Raw genomic sequence first — 6,447 nt, forward strand, 5'->3', positions numbered from 1 at the left:
AAAATGATGTCAAAGTAAATATTTTTATGTATAAAATAAAATTTTAAAATTACATATATAATGTCGGGTTGGTTTGGTCTCGGATTGATTTTTTTTAGTTAAAACCAACCCAACCCAAATATAATTGGATTTTTTATCCAATTCCAAATCAAGTCAAACCAAATCACAACTCGATTTTTTTTCCGATTTGACTCGATTTTGTACACCCCTAGCATCATGCATGCATAACAACAGAACTATGATCATTTATAGATATATTGACATAGAAGTATGCCAACTAAGATCATAAATCATTGGAACAAAGTTAACCCAAACAATGACTAATAAAATTGTCCATGCAATAGTAAAGGGTCTTAGATACAACTGGTAAAGTATCCTCCCTTGCAATTTATAGGTCAGTGATAAAGTTGAAATGTAGATCAAATTTCTTAGAGTTTTAGAGATCAAACTCTCAATGCAGAGAAGCATAGCTCCCTAGAAAATGGGAAAATTAAGAAGATTAAAAGGATGACTCCGTTGTTTTTCATGGGCAATGATCACTAGTGGGAAGTCACCTAGAATAAAAGTATTGTATTAACAATCCAAAGGAAAACTTAATCGATTGTTTACTCAAATTTCAGCAGTTAGTAAGGCATATATATCAAATTTATGAAGTAATTTGATGGTATCAATCTTCTTTTTCAATTTGTAATTGTTTGCTAACTTGTAGATTGATGGAATCGCACTTGGAAAAGCAATGAATTTCAAATTTGAAGTTGTAGATTGATGGAATCGCACTTGGAAAAGCAATGAATTTCAAATTTGAAGTTTTGAAGATTCACTCTGTCATATCTCATATCTCATATATACGACACTAAAATTCCAGGAAAAAGCCTACCAAAATTCCCAATTTAAATGCACCTAGTAAGGAGTAATTTCAACCTTTGTTCTTATATTACACTTTTAAAATTACACAGATCATGTATCATATCAAAAATATTCGATAGAACTCATCAAGCTTATGCTTTATCCACCACTATGTCTAGACATAGAATTTAATGAATGTAGCCATACTACTATCATAAGAAGCAACCAAATTAATCATAAAATAGTAATAATACTAATAATTTATCTGTGCAAGTCAAACTTATAGATAACACATGAGAGAGCACTTACATGTGAATAAAAGTGCAACCCCACTTTCAGAGGCAAAACTCTTTTAGCGCCATTGTGTTGATATTACGTATAATATCTAATGGACAAAGTATGAGCACCTGATCCAAGAAAATGTGTACAATCAAGTAAATTTATGTAATCAATAAACAACACAAAAATTTAGCAACAAAGGAACGAACAAAGATAACGTCCATGATATTGTTGAGGGAAAGATGTTTTTTCTAGAAAAAGCTCCACAAATATGATCACTTTTCGACTTTATCACGTCTGCCAACAACAACATATCCAGTGTAGTGCCACAACTTAGCTGCCTATATCAAATGGAGATATATATGTTTTCTCTCCACACTAAGAATCCAAATGAACTAGAAGGAAAAATCAGCTAGTAAAAAACTAAATTATCTTTCATGAAATGTTTAAATAACAAAATTAACTAAAGTAATTCTTTCCTACAGAACAGAAAATATTTTTTTCTAAATGCACCAAATAAGAAGATGGAGAAAAACAAATAACTTGAGAGGAAAACAATATTATTCATCAGTTTTCGTCTAGACATATTATCATACACTAATACTATATCCATATGCAAATTCTGGGTTTACAAATGAAATTTTTGACACTTATTAAGAGAATATATATATATATGTGTGTGTGTGTGTGTGTGAATGGAGAAAAAGAAACACAAAGAAATTTACATTATACCTAGTTGAGTTTCAAGCTCTTTGCAGGTATGTGATAGAAGAAATTTTTTTGCCGTACCCTTTAATAAATGAATTCGTTACTGCAAAATTGAGATGAGGCTACAGTACTCTTGTGCATATGAGATTAAGAAGTGGATCCAACATAAGAATTATGTCCATGCAACATACAAGAAAACAACATAAATTGGAAGTCAAACATAAAATCAACAAGGTGGATGTGTATGATGATGAAAAAAATCTCAACTAAGACAAAAAGAAATTCTTGATATGATGGGAAAGAGTTGCTAAAGAAATGAAGAGTTGCAAAAGAAATGAATTGATTGAACATCTCAAAAAAAAAAGTTGTGTGGAAAAGATTTGAACACAACTATTTCAAAAAAATGAATTTTAATTTCGGTCAACAGAGAAGCATTTTTTGCTTAGCTATAGGATTATATTAGTTATAATGCTACAATTAACTATCTGTTGCAAGCGGTGAAGCCTTATATGAAGATCACCAACCTTTATGACTTTCCATGAACCTTTATGATAAATTTTATTATAGTCTATATTTATTCTTTTCATTATTTTTTGGTGCGTCAAGTGTTTTGATCTTATTCTATGTAGTGTTGGACATTTAAGGTTGTTACATAAGGTGTTTTTGGAACACGTGTCTTCAAAAAAAATCAATGGTTTTTTGCGACTGATAACAGATCAATTGAGATTAATAAATTGTTTGATCCTTCGAGGATTTGATAAGCATCATTCTTTAATTCAACAGTTGAATTCTACTGTTTTTGCTATGTAGCATTTTTAGCAACTATTTCATTTGTTAGCAGTTGCTGAAATAATTACAGCAATTGCTGCAATAATTACTTCCATTGCTATTAAAATAACTTTCAAATCATAACAGTTGTTATATCTGTAATTGTTTATCCTATTTATTTTTTTTAGTTTTGAATCTAACTTTCAAAAGAGATAATGAATTTGTTTTTATATTATCTCATTTTGAGTTTATTACTTTACATGTAGATTGTGTATCCATGGATAATTCCTACACAATGTGAAATGGAGATAGACGTTTTCACTAAATTTGTGCCTAAGAAATTAACTAAGGATGATAAGATCGAAATGAATTTGAAAGATGTTATGGCTATTAAAAGAGATAACATAGTTGTTGCACTTAATTTTGATGTATGAGGATCTTTTCCAAATATTGATAGATCTTTTAGTGGTGAAGGAGAAAGATAATTTACTAAAGATGTTAATTTCGAAAAAGAAAGAGGATTCAGTGATGTTAGTGGTGGTTTTAGCATAGAAAAATCTTCTCCAATCAATGAGAATGTTCCTTGTCCTCAACCACTAAGAAGGATTCAATAGATTTATTGAATGTTAGGATATAAAGTCTTTAGAGAAAACTATCGTTACAATGTCTAAGAGGGGTGTCAAACCATCATAAAAAATCTCTCAACCATATTCTCCCAAGTCCTAATCATGTCAAAAGAAAAAAGAAACAAATTTCATAGGTATTATGAAGTGTTAAAAAAAAGACAAAGAGACGGGTGAATAAGGTTATTATCGAAAAAGAAATCGTATATGATAATAATGCATGGTGAAATGTAAAATTGTATTCTAACAATTTTATATCACACAAGACAAATATTACAAAGATGGTTGAAATGAATTTTAATTACCTTCACTATGGATTAACTTTAGACACCAATTATTTTTCGATAATATAGACTCATTCACATGTTTCTATGTCTGTTTTTAAACACTTGATAATGTCTTTGAAATTTATCTATTTCTTCTTTAACATGATCAGGAGTATATGGGGATAGATCCTTGATGATGACATGATACCTCTCTTAGACAACATAATGACAATAATTTTTTCTAAAATCTATATCCAGCATGATACCTCTCTTAGACAACATTATGATAATAATTTTTTCTAAAAGCTATATTCTAACATTCATATTGGCGATAATTTTCTCTAGAGATTCTATTCAAGCATTTAATAGATCTATTGAATGAGACTCTATTCAAGCATTCAATAAATCTATTGAATCCTTCTAAGTGGATGGGGTTTCTTGAGAACAAAAAATATTCTTATGAACCTGAGACGATCTTCCTACTCCAAAATCACCACTATCATCACCGAATCCTCCTCCTCTTTCGAAATCAACACCATCAATACATCTCTTCTCGTTCTTCCCATTAACACCAGTAAAAGCACTCTCGACATTCGGAAAAAATCCTCCTCGCTACATCAAAATTATGTTCAAAAACTATAATATCTCTTTTAATAGCCCACAACATCATTTAAATCATCTCAAACTTTCTAATTTTATCATCTTTAGTTAATTTTTAGGTACAAACTTAGTAAAAAAGTTCAACTCCATTTTACTAGGTGTAGAAATCATTCATGAATACACAATCTACATGTAAAAATAATAAAATTAAAATGTGATAATATAAAAATAAATTCATTAACCATTTGGATTATTTTGAAAATTAGTAAATTAGTTTCAAATTTACAAATAAAAAAGAAAAGATTTACATACATATGTAGCAAAATGCATTTTTAAAATCATTTTATAGCAATTGTTGAATTATTACAATAATTATTGTAATTATTTCAGAAAATATGGTAACTCTAACAATCCAAAAAAATCGAATAAATAGGTACTTAAGGTGATTTAATTATTAATTAAAAATCTGAAATTTTAAGGGCATAATGGTCCTTTCACGTATTAATTTAAAATAAATCAGATTTTTATTGAGTTAGTTAATTCCTATTTTGACTAAGTCTTGAATTTAGTCTCCTAATCCTAATAACTCTCTCTCTCTCTCTCACGTTTCTCAACTCTCTCTCTCACGTTCTCCATCTCTCTCTCACGTTCTCCATCTCTCTCTCACGCTATTATGCCAAACACAACAAAAATCAGAGAATACATTAAGAGTTCTTTACACTTGAAGAACTCACATGAAATTTTAAGAAAAACAAAGCAACCAAAAACGTTAAGGCAAAGAGAAGTTGTTCGTTGAGTGGTGTGGACGTTGAGGTAACTTGGACTGATTTTTGGAGAGAGTTTTGGGCAGAAAATTCTTCGTTTGAACATCAATAAAGGTATGAGTTTCTTTCCTCTTGGTCCCTTTCCCATGAGATCCCTTAGGGTTCACGTTGTTCATCCGAAACTAGGATTGTTTTCCCTTTGCATGTTCCCTGTCACTAGATCCCAATGATCTTAGGTTTGTATGTTTGCTGGTAGAGTTTAGGGACACTGTCTGTGTGGTGACGATCTCGTTTCGAGTATGTGCTCATGATTATGTGCCTATGTTTTTGTATCTTTCAAAAATACGAATATAGACATGAATGTTTGTTTGCAAAGTTGTCACTATGACCTTGGAGTATCCGTTTAGCATGCTAACAACATGGAATCACTTGTGTTTTATGTATAAGTAAATGTCCCTGGGCGTGATGTTCACATGGTCGAAATGCTATCACCTCTAGCTAAAAACAAATCACCAAATCATTCTTCTAACTTGTCTTAAGAACCCTAATGAATGTCTAAGAAACAAATGCTAAAAGGACCCGTAAAATGATGCATAAAATAATGGAATAAAATTTCCAGAACCTAGAGATAAGCTGTAGGTAAGTTCTGGAAATTTTGAACGTCCAAAAAAATAAAAATGGGTGAGGTCTGCAGGGATCAAACCCAAGACCTCACCAAGACACACCTTAACAAATAAAATTAAAAGGGTGTGCCTGGCGGGCTCGAATTGGGGGCTAAGGGCCGGCGAAATTCGCAAAAGAAAACAAAGGAAAAGGGGCTGGTGGAGAATCGAACTCGCGACCTATGGGGAGGAGAAAGAAAAATTTAAGTGAAAAAGTAAATGGGAGGCGTGGGGATCGAACCCACGACCTCCCAATACGCGCGAGGGAGAGGAAAAAAAAAGATGCGAGGCGTAGGGATCGAACCCACAACATCAGCGCTGAAGAGAGAGGCGAAATAACAAGGAAATAAAGTGAGGCTGTGGGGATTCGATCCCACAACTCACTGCCACTCGCCCCTTTAAAAAAAAATGAAGATAGAGGGGCTGTAGGGGTTCGAACCCACCACCTCACAGCCCTATTGTAGCAAATTTAATTCTAAAAATCAAAGGGGTTGTGGGGGCTCGAACCCCCAACCCTTCGATTAACTAAGAGTAAAAATCAAAATAGAAAATTAATCCCTTCATGTAAATGTTGAGATTTAAATTAGAATTCTAATTAAAATAGAAAATTAATCCTTTCATGTAAATGTTGAGATTTAATTTAGAATTCTAATTAAAATAGAAAATTAATCCTTTCATGGAAATTTTGAGATTTAGTTTAGAATTCTAATTAAAATAGAAAATTAATCCTTTCATGTAAATGTCGAGATTTAATTAGAATTCTAATTAAAATAGAAAATTAATCCTTTCATGTAAATGTTGAGATTTAATTTAGAATTCTAATTAAAAAAGAAAATTAATCCTTTCATGATAATGTTGAGATTTAATTTAGAGTTCTAATGTTATGAATATTAGAAATAAAATCAATGAAAAATATAAATGATATCCAAGT

The 6,447-nt window shown here is 31.1% G+C and overlaps 1 long non-coding RNA gene across 2 annotated transcripts in view; it reads right to left on the reverse strand.

The window, feature by feature from the left end:
* Nucleotides 1-271: 271 nt before the first annotated feature.
* Nucleotides 272-6,447, reverse strand: part of LOC107030661 — a 14,620-nt gene continuing 8,444 nt past the window's right edge. The window contains exons 3-4 of one of the 2 annotated variants that reach the window (XR_003580293.1): nucleotides 1,156-1,253; nucleotides 272-554 (exon numbers count right to left, since the gene is read on the reverse strand). This is a non-coding gene — a long non-coding RNA (uncharacterized LOC107030661). Of the gene's footprint in view, nucleotides 555-884; nucleotides 1,254-6,447 lie in introns of those variants that run through there. The other variant, XR_001458115.2, reaches the window with a different exon arrangement.

Source organism: Solanum pennellii, chromosome 9 (genome assembly GCF_001406875.1).
Source record: "Solanum pennellii chromosome 9, SPENNV200".
Taxonomy (NCBI): Eukaryota; Viridiplantae; Streptophyta; class Magnoliopsida; order Solanales; family Solanaceae; genus Solanum; species Solanum pennellii.